Source organism: Lepidochelys kempii, chromosome 5 (assembly GCF_965140265.1).
Source record: "Lepidochelys kempii isolate rLepKem1 chromosome 5, rLepKem1.hap2, whole genome shotgun sequence".
NCBI lineage: Eukaryota > Metazoa > Chordata > Testudines > Cheloniidae > Lepidochelys > Lepidochelys kempii.
The window spans coordinates 106,910,080-106,932,265 of record NC_133260.1 but is presented as its reverse complement, the minus strand read 5'-3'; the positions used below and the strand labels follow the sequence as shown (position 1 = coordinate 106,932,265).

The 22,186-nt window shown below is 39.1% G+C and overlaps 1 protein-coding gene across 40 annotated transcripts in view; it reads left to right on the top strand.

Annotated features, from left to right (window-relative positions):
- Positions 1-22,186, top strand: part of PTPRD (protein tyrosine phosphatase receptor type D) — a 1,705,510-nt gene that overhangs the window by 431,786 nt on the left and 1,251,538 nt on the right. The window lies entirely within an intron of this gene.

The window sequence follows — 22,186 nt, the reverse complement described above, 5'->3', positions numbered from 1 at the left end:
GATCCTATTTCTGTGTAATATACTGGAAGGGTAAAATGATGATGTCAGATGCTTGAATTCTGCATAAACAAGTAGGGTAAATATGTTGAGTTTTATTAATTTAGCCAGGTTTGAGAGGGGTTAGGGTGTGTGCCACCTTAAACTAGGACAGGGCAAAATTAGCTGACTACTGTATGACTTGGCACCTCCAGCCAAGCATCATAAAACCAGTCTCCAGTTTGTTCCATCTTCTTCACACCAGTGCAACCTGAGACCTGAATGTTTATCTGAATGGTCAGAAGGTGAAGCATGTAGTAGAACTGACCTATTTAGGTGGGACCTTAGACCACACACTGAGTTGCCACGCCCACCCTGAAGAAGACGTCAGCTAAAGTTAAGATGCGCAATAATCTTCTTCGCAAACTGGAAGGTTCGTCATGGGGTGCTCGTATTTGGTGGCGGAGTACTGCGCACCAGTTTGGAGTCGATCGTCACACATCAAACTGGTGAATACACAGTTACATGCCACCATGCGTATCATCTCCGGCACCCTGCACCCGACTCCAGTCCCATGGCTTCCAGTTCTGAGCCATGTTGGTCCTCCTCATATCAGACAAGAGGTTGCCACGGGCAAGTTACTGGAGAAAGTGTGCGCTAACTCAAGCCTGCTGCTGCATAATGACCTTTTTAAACTACCAGCTGCATGTCTGCCGCCACATTGCCCATTATGGTCTCATCTGCCATGCCAGGATGTTAGGATGGAAACAGTCTGATGAGAGGAATGGATATCTGTTATAATCCCCAATCAGTCCCTCATCACCGACCCCACAATTTGCCCTCCTGGTTTTGACCTGCCCCATCGCCAGTGGTCCCTGTTGAACAGGTTCCAGACCGGGCAAGATCTCTGTGCAGCCAACCAATATTGCTGGGGCCTTCATGACAGCCCTTCGTGCCGCTGTGGCACAACGCAGATGATCATGCACCTTGTCGATGATTGCCTGCTGACCATGTGGTGGCCTAGAAGAACTGCGTCACGCCACTGAAGATGCCATCGTATGGCTAGATGACTATGCACATGCTAAATAAAACTGTTGTGTGTATCTTTCATGCCCCTTCATCCAGGCAACAAACAATCTGCTCATAGATATCAAAGCTCCTATGGCTGGAGCTGAGCTGTGACTGTACAGCCTACTCTCCCCACAGACCCAGCAGATCCAACAACTCCAGTGCACTCTAGGCAGCAGCGCGTTTGCTGCAGAAAGCTCACGTGGTCAGCTGGGAATGATGTTTTGTGAACTCTCTACGGTGAGAAAACAGGAAGTAAAATTTCAAAAATTCCTGTGCCTTTAAAGCAGGAGGGCGCATGTCTGTGTACCTGGCTGCAGGGCGGCGAAGTTGAAACCGCTGATCAGAGCGGTCATGATGGGTATTGTGGGGCACCTCCTGGAAGCCACTGAGGATGACAAAAAAAAGCACAATGTCTATGCTGATACTGTATTGCTCTAAATTCATCATAAAAAGCTCTGTGCCTTTCGCTGAGGTGGTTTTATTATGTTGGCATAGCGGGAGAGTTAAACTGGCAGGAGGAGCATTGCAGTGTGCACATCTCTACTGTTTTATTAATGTTGTTGAAAAAACTGTGTAGTGTAAGATGAGGCCTTAGACCGAGATTTGCATTCTGTTATTCTTGAGTTACAAATACTCCATTCCTGGGGGAAGGCTTTACGTTTTGACTATATATACAGGGTGTGTATATTCTTTTCTAAGAAGGGTGAGAAGTCTCGTGGATAAATATTTTTTATTCATATCTACCCTCTTGCTCATATAAGAAGTAAAATGGATAACAGGACTGTTACGTAAATAATCTGATCAAATAATACCCAGTATTATAAAATTATTATAAAAAATATTAAAAAGATGGACTGACAATCAAAATGATAAGAGCTGGAGGCCAAGACTTCTGGGAAACCCTTGGTAAGAGGTTTAGCCGTTACTTGGAAATCCAGAAGATACCATCTAGCTGGAAGGAGTCCAACACAATTCTGCTGTAGAAGAAGGGTGATTGTGAAGATCTAAAGAACTGTCATCCAATATGCCTGCTCTCACATGGCTACAAGCTGTTCACCAAAATAACAACAAACCGACTCTCACAGAGTCTGGACAAGCAGCAGCCGAGAGAGCAGGCAGGCTTTCAAAGGAATTTCAGCACAATGGACTGTATTTTCACTGTAAACCAGCTATTGGAACGCCCAAGGGAATACAAATTCCCTTTATATATTGCCTTCATTGACTACGAAAAAGCATTTGACAGCATAGCGATAAATGCGGTATTGAAAGCTCCTGCAGAGCAGGGCATCGACACAAACTATATCAAACTATTAAAGGAAGCAAATTCCGACTGCACTACAGATATAACTTTATTTGATTTCCCCCCCTCCCCCTTCCTTTGCATCCCAGTTAAGAAAGGTATGAAACAAGGAGACATGGTTTCACCAAAACTCTTCACAGCCTGCCTCAAAATGTTAATGAAGTAGATGAATTGGAAGGGTGGAATCAATATCAATGGAGATCAGTTAAACCATCTCAGTTTGTGGACAATATTGTGTTGATTGCTGAAAATACTATCAAACTACAGAAAATGCTGCGAGAACTCAACACAAAAAGCAGCCAGTTTGGACTGAAAACTAACCACTACAAAATGAAATTAATGTGGTGCCAAACAACAATCCAGGGAGAACAAATAGAAGAAGTTGAGCAGTATGTCTGTTTGGGCCAAGAAATCAACATGCGCCACAATCAGGAAGGTGAACTCTTGTGAAGAAAGAAAGCAGGTCGATGCACATTCAATTCTATCAAGGATGTCCTCCAGGGAAAAATCAACCAGGCAACATGTGCCAGCCTCTTCAACTCAACAGTACTGCCAGCAATGTTGTACAGCAGCGAAACATGGGTGCTGACGAACACAGAGGAGAAGCAACTGTCTGTCATGGAGAGGGCGATGGAAAGAAGAATTCTGGGAATTTCAATCTGTGACTGAGACCCCAATGAAATGATCAGACAGCAGAGTGTAGTGCAGGCTGTCGTCGTTGAGAGGAGGCATAGTAAAATGTGATCGGCCGGGCATATAGCGAAGCTCACTGACAATCAATGGACTGCAGCTGTTGCTGAGTGGTACCCATGGGAACTGAAACGACCACTCGGACGACCTCCAAAGAGATAGGAAGATTTTATTGTGAAAAGACATGGCCGCACATGGAGAAGGAAGGCCAGGATACGAGAAGAATGGAAGACGTTGTGATCAGTACAATCTATATGAGGGCGGAAGGACTGATCAAGGTGATTATAAAATCTGTGTCGAAACTTAATCTACTCCTGGAAATCATATTTTATTTTTTTAAAACGCGATTTGATTTAAGGTTGATTAAGCTCCACTGTATGTTTCCCCTTCTTATTAAACACACTGTTAACTAAGACCCTGATTCTGCTAGGGGCCCTGAATGTGTAGGTAGGAGATGAGCAAGAGTTTGCAGTCAGCGCCATAGTAGGTCTTCTATGCCAAGTGCACAACAATGACAAAAATGATGCAAATTAAAGTGTATGAATCTAAGAATTGAAATGATGGGTTAATTTGGTTCATAATATTTTATTGATAGCTAATAGCTGTACAGAAGGTTCACAAAAATTGCATAAGCTTATTGATGCTGAAAATTGTTTTTTATTTTGCTGTGCTTAAAAAAACTTTACAGAAATAGTTTCTTTAAATACTTTACTTTTAGCCTTCAAATTGAGTTTGTACTGCAGAGCAAGTATCTTTGAAAGTACTTGGTATCCCACAGGACAGCTAAGTAAAAAGATTAAAGGAGTTTGAAAAAGTAATTTATTCTAATCTATGCTCAAGATGATGTAATAAAGGAGAAGGCACAGTTTCCCTGAAATTATGAACTATTTACAGTCTGCTGTAGGTGGGCACACAGACAATAAACTGTATTGTACAACAGTAATATTTCTTCCGTTACATATAGTTGAGAGGGCCATTATACCAGTGCATGGGAGTATTTCCATTTACTACAGTGGCTTTTGTCATTGCCAGGGACAGGAGAAAGGAGAACAAGTGTAGACCTAGGGCAAGGGAATGAGATGACCAAACATTCTGATTGCTTTAACTTTCTCACCATCCTAAAAATGAAAAATAGAGTATAGACCTGATAGAGCTCAAAAGCATTTGAGGCTACTAGCCCATAGAATCTGCTCCATAATGTAATGGGATATAGATGACATATAGCTGTGTAAAATGCTCTCAATGAAACATAAAACATTACTTGCTCAAAACAGTCCATGTTTATTGAAAGATTCAAAAATCGTATGGTTCACCATTGGGCCAACCATGACCAGTTAATGCTATGTTAAATCCAGCAATCCCTGCCTACACTGAGTGATGAATCAGGTTTAAAATTGTGTTACTTACCATGACCTAATGTATTGGTAAAAAACAAGCCCTAAAAAGAAGGCAAACTTGTGCAAAGTAAAACTGCTGAATTATGCAGTACTATACAGTAGAGTGTGGCCTCAGATTATGAAGACATTTTAGGGACATTCCCCTCCCGGGTCACAGAGTTGACAACAAGGCTTTAGAGGATAAATTTGTGGGATGGAGTAGGGAGTATCTATTGTACTGTGTATCAAGCCCTACATCTCCTGAATAGATGGGAACCCTTTATGCAGATTAGAGATTGTCAAATGATTTGCTGGGATTAATTTGTCCACCAACTATAGACCCCTCTTTCTGTTCATTAATTTCTAACAAACATAACATGGCTTTTATTAATTTAGTCATTATTTGAAATTGTTTGAATGCTTTCTGAGATCAAATTCAAGCCTGTGATTGGTCTCAGACTGTTTGCTGTGATTATTCAGTCACTATTCATTATTCAAGCTGTGTGATTGGTCACTTAATCAAATGATACATTTTTCTGTGGTGATTTTTTATGGTTACAGTTGCTTTAATATTTGGAAAATTCTGGCCAGGCAGATTTTTCCAAAAGACAGTTGGAAGTGTTGCAGCTGTATTTGAGTAGAGACTGAATGTAAGAATGGAATGAGGCTAAATTAAGTTTGTGAACACGTCTTTGTCTTTTTTGATTAATTGCTGTAGTGTCAGAGCTCTGAATGTTAGTTGGGTAGCTTCTTTATGAAGCTTATATACATCTTATATACAAACAAACGGACTAATTGGATATCCCATTGTCCCATTTTCTGCTCTATTACCATTGAGCTATCTCACTGACCATAATAGGCCAAAATTTTAAAATTGGGTGACTAAAATTAAGCACCTAAATAAGTTGTTTTTTCTTCTACAACTCCCATTGAAGTCAGAGTTCTGTCAAAAACATTCACATAGGCCTTGGGCAAAAGACTGAGTAATTTAAATATATTTATAAACAAGTTGCAACCTTGCAGCCAAGAACTTTGCTAGAATCAGATCAGGGCAAGCAGCTGTTGAGAAAAGTCCATCATTAGGGGACAGATTATTTAGCAATGCACACAATGTATCTCAGGGACTGAGTGGATCTTTTACTCTGGGAATACTAGGATTTGTTTGAATAAAATACTCGTGTAAACCAAATTTGGAAAAAATAACAAAAAGGGTGTAAACATGGACAAAATTAAATGCAATTTATAATTCACAGGCATTTTCATGAATAATTTGCATAGTTACTTAGTCAGCTCTAGTTCTGTCTATATGGGGTCATAGTTTAAATCCTAATGTGGTCTAAATACCTAGCATGGTAAGTGACTTCAGATGAGTTTCCTTGAGTTACATCATGCAACAGAACATATTTAGACAACTCTAATATGTGATGTAATGGGACTTGACACAATGTATCTTGATGCAAAATGGCTCCACATACTTTACCTTTCAGACTAAATGCTTCCATTAATTGGGTTTGTAATTTGTCATTCTGAATATCATAAGTGATTACAAGCAGGTATCTCTTTTCTGTGTAAAGTTCTGAATGAGAAAGAGGAGGAAGAAAAAAAATGGTTTTATTTATTTATTTATTGGTGAAATAAAAGTATTAATGTTTAAATCCAGATGCTAAATATTTTAACCCAACACTGTAAGTCCTGGAGCGGAGATGGGCCTGAACCAAAAAATCAGATGTGAACACCAAAAATCTTTGGGAAAGTTTGGGTCCAGATCCAAAGGTAAAGCCAGAGTCCATCTATAACTATAATTAGACATGAGAGAACCAGTACAGTTAAAATAAGAATCTGTCTTTAATATTCCTTTGAAAACAGCAATTGAAGTTTCTTTTTACATTTCAAAAGCTCGGCTAATTATTTCCATCCTTGTTTATTGTGTTCAACTTTGCACTTCCTGTCCCTTGCAGGACCAGAACCTTTCAAAAGTTGGAACACTATAAACCTGGTGAAGGATTCTTATTAGAAACAGCTGTCTTAACTAGACATGCATATATTATTCATAATAATTAAGGCATGAAGAACTGCTTAAAACATGGTTGAAAATGTTACTTACCATAAAGATTCATACACCAGAGAGGACCTTATCAAATAGTTTCTAAACCTTACCATTGCACACTTAAAATAAATGTAGTAGTACTACACAATGTAAATATTTAGTAGGGCTGCTGAACTTGGTATTGTCAGCTGATGCCTGAACCACTTCATACAAATGGCAAAAAAAATAGCTTGCTTAAGGTAACATCACTAGATCTTCAGATTACATCAGAAAGAATGAGATCATCTAACATACGGGGCCAATTTATGCACAAGGTAGTTAAATATTTAAGATAACATCTTTTAAAAAAATGCAAAGCACTTTTATACAGTTCCTAGACCTAGTCATGGGAGAATAGTAGAGCAAGAAAGCTGACCAACTTTTCAACAAAATCAAAATTTTATCTTGACAAGAAACAATTGTTTAATGCCTTGCAGCTTCAGAAAATACTGTTATACGGAAGTAAGCTTCATAAAAATGTTGTTTTAAGATTTTTGAACTTTACCAGTGTTAGTTTCTTTCAGGATCGATAATAATTAATTAATATACCTGTTGACTTGACATCAAAAGATCAATAATCCTGTATGTTGAAATGCAACATTCTGTACTAAAGTAAACAGCAGTCTCAAATAGCACACGACTCTTTGCAGAGTCCACAGACATGTGGTCCTTCCACTCTAGTTCACACTAATTAGGCCTCAACTGGAGTATTGTGTCCAGTTCTAGCGCCACATTTCAGGAAAGATGTGGACAAACTGGAGAGAGTCCAGAGAATAGCAACAAAAATGATTAAAGGTCTAGAAAACATGACCTGTGAGAGAAGGTTGAAAATATTGGGTTTGTTTAGTCTGGAGAAGGGAAGACTGGCAGGCAATATGATAATTTTCAAGTAAATAAAAGGTTGTTACAAGGAGGAGGGAGAAACAATGTTCTCCTTAACCTCTGAGGATAGGACAAGAAGCAATGGGCTTAAAATCCAGCGAGGATGGTTAAGGTTGGACATTAGGAAACATTTCCTAACTGTCAGGGTGGTTAAGCACTGGAATAAATTGCCTAGGGAGGTTGTGGAATTTCCATCATTGGATATTTTTAAGAGCAGTTTAGACAAACACCTGTTAAGGATGGTCTAGATAATACTTAGTCCTGCCATGAGTGCAGGGGACTGGACTAGATGACCTCTCAAAGCCCCTTCCCGTCCTACAGTTCCATTATTCTTTTATTCTTTTGGGAAGACAAAGAAAGCATGAATCACAGGTATGCAGCCCACTATAGTCAAACAGTCAGATCCACAGTAAAGTCTGGGCAGAAGGGAAAGAAATCATTAAGATCATTCTAGTAGGGAAGACTTGAGGAGGAAAAAGAGAGAATTCCCTCCTCATGAAAACAGCTAGGAAGAGAGGAGAAATGAACAATCATTCAGAAGCTCACACATTCCTAATAGCCTGTAGTTCCGGGAGAGGCAGGGGTTAGGGGAAAAACATTGCATTTCCTACCGGAAGACTGAATGGGACATTGAAAGAAACAGAAGAGATAAACTTGGGACAAAGAGCAAGTAATTCAAATATGTTTTTCTCCCATGTGAACGTGTGTCAATATATGATAAAACTGAGGCACTAAGACATGTCATAAGCATGGACCTGTAGTACAATTATGTAGTTAGGCAGGTGACATAATTTGCAGTTTTGACAATTTGGTGAATAAATCCATCCAAAGGACCGTTTCCCTGCCCCTTCTATCTACTTTACTGGTCTGTCAGCCATTTTATCTCCCCACTCTCTATGTGTATTTCTGTGTTTTCATTACAAAGGGGAGTTCATGGAAGAAAAGAGTGGAGGGTAGCAAGAGGGAGATCATTCTGAGACACTGAAGTGATGGAGTTTGTATATCTCCCTAGATAATAGAGACTGACCTGATGCATTAGATCTTCTCTGCGGTAGTGGATAGAAAGAGCTGACACGTCGTCGTGGGGAATTTTCAAGAAAAGGCAGCTACCCTTCATAAGTCCAAAACTGCATAGGACTGAGGTTCTCCTCCTGTAGAGTTTATGAGCACTACATATAGCCACCTCCTCTGGCTGTGCGGCCAATTCATTGTTGTTAGGGGGCTTATTCCTTCACCCACTTACTTCCCTGGTCCTTCTCGCATGAACAGAGAGCAACAATCCCCGAAGTCCAAAGGTGCAAACAATTCGATGTTTATTTGGGTGAACTTCCAGCAAGCATGATTCCAGTTTCCTTCCTTAGTGTCCCCCTTCCCAGCTCTGACACCACAGAGCCTTACACCTGTGTCCCTGTTCCCATTCCTGCCCTTAGCCAAACATGATTCCAATTTCCCCACCCCCATTCCCTGTTCCCATTCCCCCCTTTAGCAAAACATGATTCCAATTTCCCCACTCCCATTCCCTGTTCCCATTTCCCCCCACACACCCACACCCACCCACCTCCTGAGTGACTGCAGACTATATAGTAAAACTTGAGTTCTGCTTAGCTATACCTTAACCAATCATTTTCCTGAAATTTAACTCACCAATCCTAACATATTTGTAACATGATTATGTAACCAGTTATATCCCACCACCTTAATTAGTTTACACTCAGCAAAATTAATTATACAGCAGACAAAAACAGACAAAAACAATCACAGAACCAGACAGAGATTATACAGACAAACAATGGCAAAATGGGAACTATAATGACAAAACAATACAGAAGTGAGGATTTCACATCCCAGCTATTGATAAGTGAGTTCTTGCCAGACAGGATGCTATCAAACTAAGTTTCCTTTTACATCTTCTAGGCACTTCCCTTTCTCTGGAGGTGATAGGTATTAGCAGGACAGGATTGTATTCCTAACAGCCCAATAGCACCTTATTTCAATGTGACTAGTTTGGAATGTGAGGATGTGACCGTCCGCTTCCCAGCTCATGGCTGCCTCTGCTGCATAGCCAAAGGCCTTAGCCTAAGAACAGGGCCTCAGACTATCACAGTAAGAGAAGGACCTTACACTGGCAGACAGTGATTTTGATTCTTTCTTTTATACCTCTATAAAAAGCCAAGTGATAAGAATACACCTAAATTCTTAGAGTACGGGCCTTTACAGACAGGCCTGAATAAACATCAAATTGTTTGCACCTTTGGACTTCGGGTATTGTTGCTCTCTGTTCCTGTGAGAAGGACCAGGGAAGTAAGTGGGTGAAGGAATAAGCCCCCTAACAATTGTTTGGAGGTGCAGATTAGGAATGTAACAGGTGGAGAGAGCAGCTGTCATGAAGCTCTCCTATGGCCTACAAGAATGGAGATCTGCTCCTGAATTGCTTTGAAGCCCTGGATGGCAGCTGCCGCCTCCTGCATGCCACCCTGGAGGACAGTGTTTCAGCTTCTTCTGCTCTTCATTCCCCTGCAGGCAACAACCCAATAGGGCTACACTTTAAGCCTTTAGAAGAGTGGAGCTCCATTCCAATCGGGCCTAGAAGCCCAGGAGGACATCTGCCTTCTATTGCAAACCTTCATCTTTCCCCCCAGTTTCACTGCTTGCTCTGCACATTCCCAGATAGACTCCACACAGTGAGCAGGTGCCAGTAGAACATCCATGCTCAATTAACATTGCTGCATAAATCCCAGTTTAAGTAATTCATTGCAAAATTTAGGGCATGCTTCATAATTTATGTCTTTTGTGCATCAGTAATAAGTCATTGGTTGATGTTGTTTGGTGAGTTAATGTTCTTGTTTAATAATATTTTAACAACGTGAAAATGGTCTAATTGATTTGTGTGCATGATTTTAAAAAACTAACAGTATCATTACAACTTAAGCATGTGGAAGGTATTTATTAATATATTATTTTTAAACTATATATGCAAAATATTTTCGAATAATCACAGTGATTCAGCAAGGAAGATACAATTGTGCATTTATTTGGCAGAGGGTTGTTGTTATTTTTTGATTAACAGATAATTCAGCAGACAATAATTTTAAAAAATTACAAAAGAACAAACCAAAACAATACGGCAAACAATATTTATCCCAAAATCCCTTGAATTCTATTTGCAATATTTAAGGAGAATTGTAACTTTTGTTGAAGCCTACATGTGATTAAGTTGATTTTCAATATGCTATGGGCCTGATTCAGTGTCCATTGAAGTCAATGGGAGTCTTTTTATGGACTTCAGTGGATGCTAGATCAGAAGCAAAGAGAGTATCAATGACCAATAACATACACAGTAATCCCTGTTGGGATACTTGCATATCCACCCAGAACCTTTCAAAAAAGTGAAGGATCTGGCTTCAGAAACTCCAACAATGAAAAAACAAAGGGGAAAAAAATAACCATGGGCTCTCAGCATTTCAGTTCCTTGCATGATTGAAGCCAAAAAACTAAAAAAAACCCCCAATACCTGAACAGTGTATTTAAGCTTTTCTTGATCGCTGTTGCTATTAGAGATAGAAACAAGACCCCTGGGCTACAAGAAGCTCTGACTTTCTCTAATTTCTGCCTTAATTGCTCTTCCTGTTTTTAGTTAATAAAGGCAAGAGATAAATGAAATCCAAGTATGCAGACGGATTACAAAAATAGGTCAAATAATGGCATATGGTCATGTGGCTTCCAACAGTGTAGTGACTAGACTATTGATGGATGAGGAATGTGTCTGCATTGCTTTCTGTCTTAATTAACTCATGCCTCAGGGACACAGGTTAATGTTTTTGAATTTTAAACCGCATTGCAGACATGACCATTTAAAAACATCTTGGTTAAGATTAGTTAGCAATGCTTTAGCACAGCACATTTTAAAGGTGGCATGAAATTTAATATGTATTTTAATTGTCATATTAGAATTGCTCATAATAATAAGAAATACATAAAATGATAATTTCCCAGTTTCTATTGGTTGCATCCAGTGTCCACTGGCACTCAGTGCTCTACCATTATAATCGTCTTACAAATAAGATTTGGTTCAAAACATTTGGTAACCAATTCCTCATAGGTAGTGAATAGAGTTGTCCAAGCATTCTGTTCTAGCATTGAATGCTCTTAAAAATCAGCATTTGTCTGAGTTCATACATTTGTTTTGACTGAATGTGATCAATACAAAGTCTTAACACACATGGCAGGTCAGAAAGCAAGCTGTGTGAAGTTCTGTTATCTACCCAAATGTCCCATGAATAAAAGGGCACTTTCATTTGCTAAATAGAGATCAAAAGAATTTATTCTATATTAATTTAATCACATTTAAGAACCCTCAAATTTTAAGGAATTATTTTAAAACTGAAACTTTTCTTTTATAAATTTCAGGTTAAAGAGGACATATTCTTTACGAGCCTTATCTTGCACTAATTGCAGTCAATGGCAAAGTTTCCACTGACTTCACTAGTGCAAAAATCAGACTCTATTGACTTCCTTTGCTTTAACTTGCATTTGGGGAGGTGGGGGCAGGGGGGGAAACATACGTAAAACTAAGATTGGAACTGAGAAATATGAATAAGTGTTGTGACAATGACTTCATTTTACAGTTTTTTTAAAATCCTGAATTCTTTGTTTGACACCACTAATAGTCAGTATGGTTCCTGCTACTACCTGTACTGTAAGTACCCACAATATTCGGGGACTGGACTAGATGACCTCTTGAGGTCCCTTCCAGTTCTATGATTCTATGATTATTTCCTGCAACTGTGACACACCTTTGTCAGATTCATAGTTTTTAAGGCCAGAAGGGACCATTGTGATCACCTACTCTGACCTTCTGCACATTGTGGGCCACAGAATCTCACCCACCCACTTCTGTAATAGATCTATAGCCTCTGGCTAAGTTACTGAAGTTCTCAAATCATGATTCAAATTACAGAGAATCCATCATTTACTCTAGTTTAAAGCTGCAGGTGACCCATGCAATATACTGCAGAGGAAGGCAATATACTCCCACCCCCGAGGGTCTCTGCCAATCTAACTTGGGGGGAAAATTCCTTCCTGACCCCAAATATGATGATCAGTTGGACCCTGAGCATGTTGGATAGACCCACTAGCCAGCTACCTGGGAAAGAATTCTCCGTAGTTCCTCAGAGCCCTCCCCATCTCTAGTGTTACCTCTGCAATCTTTGGGGATATTTGCTACTAGCAATCAGAGATGGGCCACATGCCATTCTAGGATGCCTCATCATACCATCCCCTCCATAAAATTATCAAGCTCAGTCTTGAAACTATTTAGGTTTTTTGCCCCCACTGCTCGTCTTGGACAGCTGTTCTAGAATTTCACTCCTCTGATGATTAGAAACGCTCACCTAATTTCATGCCTAAACTTGTTGATAGGCAGTTTGTATACATTTGTTCCTGTGTCAGCACTGCCTCCTAACTTAAATAACTCCTCTCCCTCCCTGGTATTTATGACTAGACATTCAGTATTTATGACGAGATGTATTTATAGAGAGCAATCATATCTCCCCTCAGCCTTCATTTGGGTAGGCTAAACAAGCCAAGCTCTTATTGTTTCCTCTATAAGGTAGGTTTTCGATTCCTCTGATCATTCTAGTAGTCCTTCTCTGCACCTGTTTCAGTTTGAATTTATCTTTCTTAAACATGGGAGTCCAGAATTGCACACCAATGCCTTGTATAATGCTACTAACACTTCCCTAGCTCTACTGGAAAGACATCACCTTATGCGTCCTAGGATCGTATTCACCTTTTTCACAGCTGCATCATAAAGGCAGTTCATACTCAGCCTGTAATCAACCACTACAGCCAGGTCTTTTTCCTCATCTGTAGTTTCCATCTGATATGTTCCCAGTTTAAAGCAAAAATTCTTACTGTTAGTCCCTAAGTGCATGACACTGCACTATTAAGTTTCATCCTACTTTTATTACTCCAGTTTTCAAGGTTGTCCACCTCTTATATGATTTTCCGGCCTCCATATTGGCAATACCTCCCAACTTTGTGTCATCTGCAAATTTTATGAGCGCACTATTACTTTTTGTGCCAAGGTCATTAATGAAAATGTTAAATAAGATTAATCCCACGACCAGTCCCTAAAAATCTCCACTAGTAACCTCCCTCCAGCCTTTCAGTATGACCTATTGTAGTCTCCCCTTTAATCAGTTCCTTATCCACCTTTAAATTCTTATATTATTACCCATGTTCTCTAATTTCTCTTGTGGAACTGCATCAGATGCCTTACAGAAATCCAGTAAGATTCGATCTCTCATAGATTAGATCTACTGAGTTTCCTTTGTTTAAAACATCAGTTATCTTCTCAGAAAGATTGGGCTGTGCTGGCATGATCTACCTTTTGTAAAATCATGTTGTATTTTATCCCAGTTACTGTTTACCTCTATGTCCTTAACTACTTTCTCTTTCAAAATTTGAGGTCAAATTAACAGGCCCATAGTTTACTGGATTTCTCCCCCCCTCCCCCCACCGTCCCTTCTTAAAAAGATGTACTATATTTGCAGTCCTCCAGTCATAGGGTATGACCTCTGAGTTTATGGATTCATGACAAATTCTTGCTGTTGGGCTTGTAATTTCATGTGCTAGTTCCTTTAATATTCTTTTAAAGAGATTATCCGGGCCCCCAGTTTGGTCCCATTAAGGTATATGAGTTTGACTTCCACCTCAGATGTAGTAATTTCTACTTTCATATCCTCATTTTTATTATCCACCTTGCCACCGTCCCTAAACTCCTCATTACTTTTATTAAAAACTGAGGGAAATAATTTGTTTAGGTGTTGGGCCATGCCTATATTATGTTTAATCTCCACCCCATCCTCCACGTTTAGCAGTCCCACTTCTTCTTTCCACATACTCTTTCTGTTTGTATGGCTATAGAACCTTTTACTATATATTTTAATTCCCCTTGCAAGATCAAACTCTGCTTGGCTTTTGGCAGGTCTCACTTTTTCCTTAAACTTTTTGACTTCCAAGAGGTAGAGTTCCTTGCTGATCCATTCTGTGTTCTATTCCTTGTACTCTTTCTGCTTTTTCTTAATAATCTGTTTTGAGATGCTTGCTCATTCAAATACTATGATATCAACAGACTGCATAAGGTAAGAGTAGACATGGCCAGTACTTGAATGGAAAGCATCTCCATGAAAAACTGAGGGTGCTGAGGAAAAGGTGTTTATAATTCTCAAGAAGAAACACTCTGAATATCTGAACCTATTTCTCAGCATGGGGGACCCTGTTGTTTGAAAAGGGAGCAATGGCTCTTTGTGATGATTTTGCAAGAGCAGACATCTTAGCCCAAGCATTCTGGTCAAATCTCATTAGGCTAATTAAATTATATCTAGCTGGGGCAAGTTGTTGTCTTCATTACCTGTTCTTTAATGTTGTATAATATTGCTCTGCACTATTAAACAGTTTCTATACTTCACCCTAGAGGTGGCTGTATTTCAGTGGTAGATGAAATGCACCCTGGATATGATGATTTATAAAATACACTGTTTCACATTTACATCATGCTAATTATGACAGTCTCTCAGAGTGCAATCTCATGCTTATCTTTCTTGTATGGGTTTTCCTGCTTGAGGAGGTGAATGGGCACAGCAAGGGCATACATAAATATAATAATAATCACATGAGCAACTTATTTCAGTTTTTCAATTGGCATAAAGATGTAATTGAGGCCAAACTTTGGAAAGCTAAATATTTTGATATATCTTGTTTTACATATTATATTTTTCTATATGCTTGTATCTCAAGATTCTACTTGTCCTATTGTTAATTTAAGAGAGTTTTATTAGGAAAAGCTGAAACAGTTTAGACATAAGGGCAAACAGTTCTATATTTATGACTGGCAGGCTCAGAAGTAGCATTCTCTAACTGTTAGAAATATGTTCTGCATTGCCATATCATGTGCTTCTAAAAATGCAGATCCTAATCCAACATAATTTAATTTTTTTTTATCAACTGTTCTCAGCACTGCAGCTTAACCTGTGTCTTTGAAGGATCAGTGATTTTTGAACTTATTGATTTAACAAAGATTACTTAGTTCAAATATATAATAGTGATACTTACCTAGATTTCTTCTTTGACTGTGTTAGATGGGGAAAAAAGATGACACTTATTTTTGTTGGAAGATTTTGCAGGTAGATCAGTGTCCAAGTTGTTTTACATTACTGCTCATGTACTGTTACCTGATCTATAATTCATTCTGCAAATTTGTACTTGCATGTTGTTTTAAATATGCAAACTCCAAAGTCGTCATTTTTGATTTTGGAAGGTTTCTCTAAACATTAAACATAATCTCAGAAATAGCTATTCAATAATATGGATAGGAATGCTCTGTATAGTAAATGTAAAAAGTGTTAAAGGAAATACTTTCAGATTTCTGCATGATTCTGGTGAAAGCAGGTGATTGCTGTAGTTTGACATCTATTGTAAATAATAAGTGTTGACACTCCTGTAATGAAAATGCTGTTACTGAAAATCTGTCAGTTTAATGTTACCCCAGACCTGCCTTGTAGGATTTCATTGCCTATTATAATAAATAACATTTCTGCTATTAAAATGTGAAAAATGAATTTCAGTAGATCAGTTATCATCTTCCAGTTGGCAATCAGTATATTAAAGACAACTGCTATATAGAAAAGATTTATTTCATGCATTAGTGTGCTGCTACATAAGCCACGTATGGAAACTAAAACAAAGGCTTAAAAGGAAATGGAACCAAAAGTCAAACATTAACTAAATTGTATATACAAAGTGGATGGTTAAAGCAATATAGTATTTGATGTTTGATATGGAAAGTTAGTTTGAATTACAGTAAAATGTGAAAGCTAATGCAAAAAAGCAAAATACATCATTTTTATTTATTTATGTAATCAACATATCTCTGAGCAACTTGGGCGCTCCCCACTCTCAAATGATGACTGCATACAGAACTACATTTGAACATCTAGACTTTTGCAAAGTTTGACATTGTCATTAACTAGATATACTCTAAAATAAGGTAATTAAGAGGGATCAGTTACAATTAGATCATTCAGAGGTCATATATAAAACAGATACATATAACATACACAGGTATTCAGCTCAATCTGACATTTTTACAGTCAGTAAACTGCTGCAAATTGGTGTCCTTGGATGCACTGCTACACAGCAAGCTATATTGCTTAAACAAACTAGCTACGGGACATGTTAAATTTATTGGCGAGTCGTCTTTGACAGTGAATAAATCCTTACAGGTAGATTCCCTTATTATCTTTGCCTTCGTAACCAATACTGATACAAGTGGTTATTTTCGTTTCCATTAGTGGTTATAAACTTTGAGCTCTATGCTTCTCTCGTGAAGATTTGTTCCTGTAAACTCAAAATATCTATACATCAGAGATGAGTCAAATGATCCCAATATTTACCAGGGTCTCCCACTTCTGCTACAACTGTTTGGAACTCTCAGCAGAGGAGGGTTTATCAATGCTGCTGCTGTTGCTCTCACCTAGGGAGTTTCTCATTACTAATGCTGCTGCCTTGCTCTCCACAAGGGAAAATTTGCTATTACTACCTGTGAAGCGGAGCCCTCAAGGTCCAGACTGTCCCACTGCTGCTGCTTGTTTGCTGTAACTATTGTTTTGTCAGAGTCCAAGTGAAAGGGGGATAGACTGAAAGATAGAAATAAGATTTAGAAGGTTATATTTAGCACTGGACTTGGCAGCTTATCCAAACCTCTCTGCTTCCAGGTATTCTGGATTGGTAAAGATAATACAGTATATATGACATAGATTTGGTATGGGTTTATGGGCTGTAATTTTATAGTCTCTTTCTGGGAATCCAGTTTTTTAGGATGGTGTTTGCTCTTCACATTGAAATATGGGGCCTTTCTTTGTTTTAGTTTTATAGCTGGTAGACTAGAAGTACTTATTAGGCCCCTCCTGGATGATTTCTCCACCCAGTCAAAAAAAAAAAAAGTGAGTTGGATGAATTGCAAGCCCATGATGGGGAAGTGCTTCTTGTGTGTCCCTCTCTTCAAGAGGAAAGGATGAAATAATAACCAGTCCAAAATAAAGAACTGTTCTCAACAGATGCAGCCTCCAGAAATAATCCTTGCACCAATTTAGAGCAGGCCTGAGCTCCTACCATGAATTAAATTATATTCAGTACAGAATGAAAGATAGTTGAATGACCTAGATTGTTCTTGATCCACTAAGTCCATGGTCACTGAAGGGAATGAAGGAAATCTATCACTAGTGCTCCTTGGAGAAAGGAAACTGGCTGATTTATTTTCTTTTAACAATAAATCCATCAGAAACTGTTATAAAGAAGAAGGTGCTTCCTGGGTGACTTCTATTTCATCTTTATATTTACATTTTACATTTACATCTATTTACATTTTATAGCATCTGTGGACCACTGGGAAAACTCATTGTTGGATCTGTTGATCAATAATGGACACCAGGAAGATGATACATGCTGTAGGGGCAAAAGGGAGGATGGTTAGGCCCATAGATATGTTTTTTTTTTGTGTGATCTGACTCAGAACTAAGGAGTCCTTCTTTGATTTTAATATCATATTGGGAAGATCTCCTTCAAGCATTGTCTGACCCACAGTTGCAAGCACAGGAGGAAAGCATGTGTATGCCACTGTGCTGTGGAAAGGGTAGAAGGAATGAGTATACATGCCTCTCTCTCAGGTAGTTTGTTCTGCCAGCAATAATGAATGGTCTCTTTCCTACTGCTCCTGGAACACAGTGACAAATCTTGGCTGCCTTCTGCACTGAAACATTAGGGGAAAGGATCTCGCTGCATCATCCACAGAATTGCCCCACTTGAACATCGGTTATATGATATCCGGTTGATGAATTAATAATTCTTTTGCAGACTTAAAACACATTAGACTGCTGTCAGAGAAGCTGTCACAGTCAATTCCTGAATACCTGGAGAATGAAGGGGTAATCGCTAGCAGCCAGCATAGATTTACCAAAAACAAATCATGCCAAACCAGCATGATTTCCTTCTTTGACAGGGTAACTGATTTGGTGGATGGGGGAGTGCGGTGGATATAATATACATGGACTTCAGCAAGGCTTTTGGCACAGTCCCATATGACATTCTGATAAATGAGCAGGAGAAATGTGGGCTCAACAGAGCTACCATTAAGTGGACACATAATGGGTTAAACACAACCTCAGACAAAGAGTAACTATTAGTGGAATGATGTCAGATTGGAGGGAGGTCTCAACCGGGGTTCCACAGGGATCTGTTCTGGGTTTGGATTTGTTTCACATATTTCTTAATGACCTGGATATAATTATAGAGAGCACACTGATCAGATTTGCGGATGATACAAAGCTAGGGGTGCTTGCCAATATTTTGGAGGATAGAGTTAAAATTCAGAGGGATCTTGATAAATCAGAGGACTGGGCTATAGACAAAATGAAATTCAACCAAGACAAATGTAAGATGTTACACTTAAGGAAGAAAAACTAAATGCACAAATACAGAATGGGGGAAAACTGGCATGGCAGCAGCAGCACTGCTGAGGAGGATCTGGGAGTTGTGGTGGATTACAACCTCAACATGAGTCAGCATTGCGACGCAAAAAAAGCAAATGCAATTGTTGGTTGCATTAAAAGAGACACAGTATGCAAGTCATGGGAGGTGATAGTACCACTCTACTCAGTGCTGGTTAGGCCTCAACTGGAGTACTGTGTCCAGTTTTGGTCACCAATGTATAGAAAGAATGTAGAGAAACTGGAAAGGATCCAGAGGCAAGCAACAAAGATGATCAAAGGGATGGAATGCAAGCCATCTGAACAAAGGCGGAAAGAACTGGGTATATTTAGTTTGGAAAAGAGGAGATAAAGGGGGGGGACATGATATTGGTCTTCAAATACTTGTAATGCTGCCATAATAAATATGGAGAAAAGTTGTTCTCTCTTGCTACAGAGGGCAGGACAAGAGGCCGTGGGTTAAAACTACAGCATAGCGGATTTAGATTAAATCTCAGGAAAAACTTCCTAACCGTGAGAACAGTACGACAATGGAAAAGACTGACTAGAGAGGTTGTGGAAGCTTCTTCACTGGAGGTTTTCAAAAGGAGGCTGGATACCCACCTGTCTTGGATGGGTTAGGCACAACAAATCCTAAACCATGGCAAGGGGTTAGACTAGATGACCCTTGCAGTGCCTTCTAACCCTATGATTTTATTATTATGATGTGTAGGGTGATAAAGCCTTGCGAGCTAGGCAATGGGGTCATGGAATTTCATACCAGTTGAGAATCTGGCCTGTGTTTCCACCACTCAGGTAAATCTGTAAAAAAGCAACAAAAGAAATCAAATCTTCTAAAACAAAAATCAAATAATATTAAATGTAAGGTTTTCCTACATGTATTTATTTAGGCGAACAACTAGGAGCCTAGTCTTCAGTCCTTACTTAGACAGAACTCTCATAAAAGTTAATGGGAGTTTTGCCAACATAAGTATTGGCCTGGCCCATAACATATCTCAGTATTACAATTGAAGCATTATTTAGACCACATTTTATTCAGTGGTTTTGGCCTAGGAGCCATATAAAGATTACTTGGCTCAGTTGCCAAAGAACCTAAACACAAATGAGAAGCCAAAAATGTGTTGACACTTCTCCCACAGTTATCAGGCTCTGAGTTTTTCAAAACTCCTTGACTAACACAAAGCTTAGAAGCCTGGCTTTCCCACATGCTGTGATCCGAAGTGATCGGCGACGGCATACTGAGTCAACTGGGTGTACTTGGAGGGAACACTACAACACAGCATAGTCCTCTCAGGGGCATTGCCAAAAAGGGAAACATGCATATTAGTATTTCTTCTTTCTATGTTCTGTGCTCTGTCTCTCTCTCTCCATCGGGTGTACTTTTCTGCTTCTACTTGCAAGCTCCCACCTCTTCCTCCACCCGCTGGAGAAACCACCTAAGTCCCAGGCCAAATTCAATAATGTGAATTTATTTAGCCTGCTGTGCAGCTTATTGGGAGGAATTTGCAATATATTGTTCTGCAGCAGGCACCTGTGCTAAACTGGAAGGATGCTGCAGCCTCCCCATCACCACAGAAGCATTCAAGGACCTACACAAGAAAAGTAGGTTCTGGAACGAGAAGTGATTGGGAATTTTTCAGCAAAACATTTTTCCATCTAAAAATATTGATTTTGTCAAACCCAAAACATTTCATGGGAAAGTTTTGACGAATTTCTCTTTTTGAAAAAAAATGTGAACAAGGTTTTATTGTCAAAATATCCCATTTTGGCATTTCCAAAATGAAAAAAAAAATCCATTTTTTTCAGCTCACAATCACTTTTTGTTTTGAAATTTATGGTATTTAGTAATAAATAAATTAAATGGTCATAATTTTAAACAAAATATTTTGAAAATGTTGAATCAAGATTTTCATTATTATATGAATTGATCCTTTCGTCTTCTTTTTTTGATGTTTAATTCACACAAAAAAAATGAGTATTTGTTTTTATTCTGATTTGGGATGGGGGAAAAGTTGAAATCTCAGTTTGTTTGCCAGGATGGGAAAATCATGTCCTCTGTAGCTCTATCTGCAGAACTGTCACGACAGTGAAGTTTTTTTTTTGGTTTTTTTTGGAACTATCTTCTTCATGACTGGACATCAACTGGTTTCTTAGAAGTATAGACATGTTCATTCATAAGAAAAATAAATTTTTGATCACAAAAAAATCTTTTCACTATGACAAAATAACAAGTTAAGTCAAAAATATGCTGGGAATTGGTTTACCCATGCTCACTCTTGGAGTCTATCCATTTACATGCTGTTCAGATGAGTAGTAGAATGCACTGAAACATGTTAAAAGGAATCTCCTGTCCAAGAACCTGGTGGGCTTGAGGCCATTCTACCACAGTTAGCACCACCTGCAAGGTTATTCTTGGAGATTTCCCAAAACTGTTATCTCTAAGCTTAGTATTTGGAGCTCAGTGCATCACTTTGTTGGACCACATTGCTCTCCTTCTGTCAAGCTGTCTGGGGTTGCTCACAAGTGTGAGTGCTAACCTCAGACTGTCAAGGAATGGGGCACAAATCCCCAAACTAGTTGGATGTTCTATAATTAGATTTAACCAACCAAATAACAAGTTTGAACTCCTAAAGTGCTATAACTGCCTTTACATGGAGTAACAGACAGTTCCCTTTGCACTCTGGTCTGTCTTGACACCCAGGCAAGCCAGTCTTTGTGATAGATGAATGAAAAACCACAACAATATTCAGGTTGCTCCCAGTCCCAAAGGACCAGTCATTTACCCCAGGTTAGTGCATCTCCGATCTCAAACCAAAGACAATGCTTGTAGCCAACTCTATATTACTAAGTAAAAATTTATTAATCAAGAAAAAGATATAAGAGTTATTAAAAGGTTAAAGCAGGTAAATATAAACTCACAAATTAGATAGTCTTAGGTTCCAAAAGGTAATAGTAGCTGCTATAATATGCAAGCCCAATAAGCCCTTTAGAGCTAACTTTCCTTGGCTGGCTGGCAGCCTGCCTGCCTCTCTCCCTCTCCCTTTTGCCCAGGCTCTACAGTGAGTTCCCAGCACCTGATACCCATTTGGTGCTACTGTAGGAGACTCTTCCTGCTGCCTGACACTGTGTCTCCTGCAGGAAACTTCCTTCCCCTTGCAGATATCTCTACCAACTGTTCTGAGCTCCCTGATAGATCTCTCTCCAGGTGATTGGTTTTGATACAGATAAAAAAGCACAGGTGGGCTGAGGCCAACTCCCC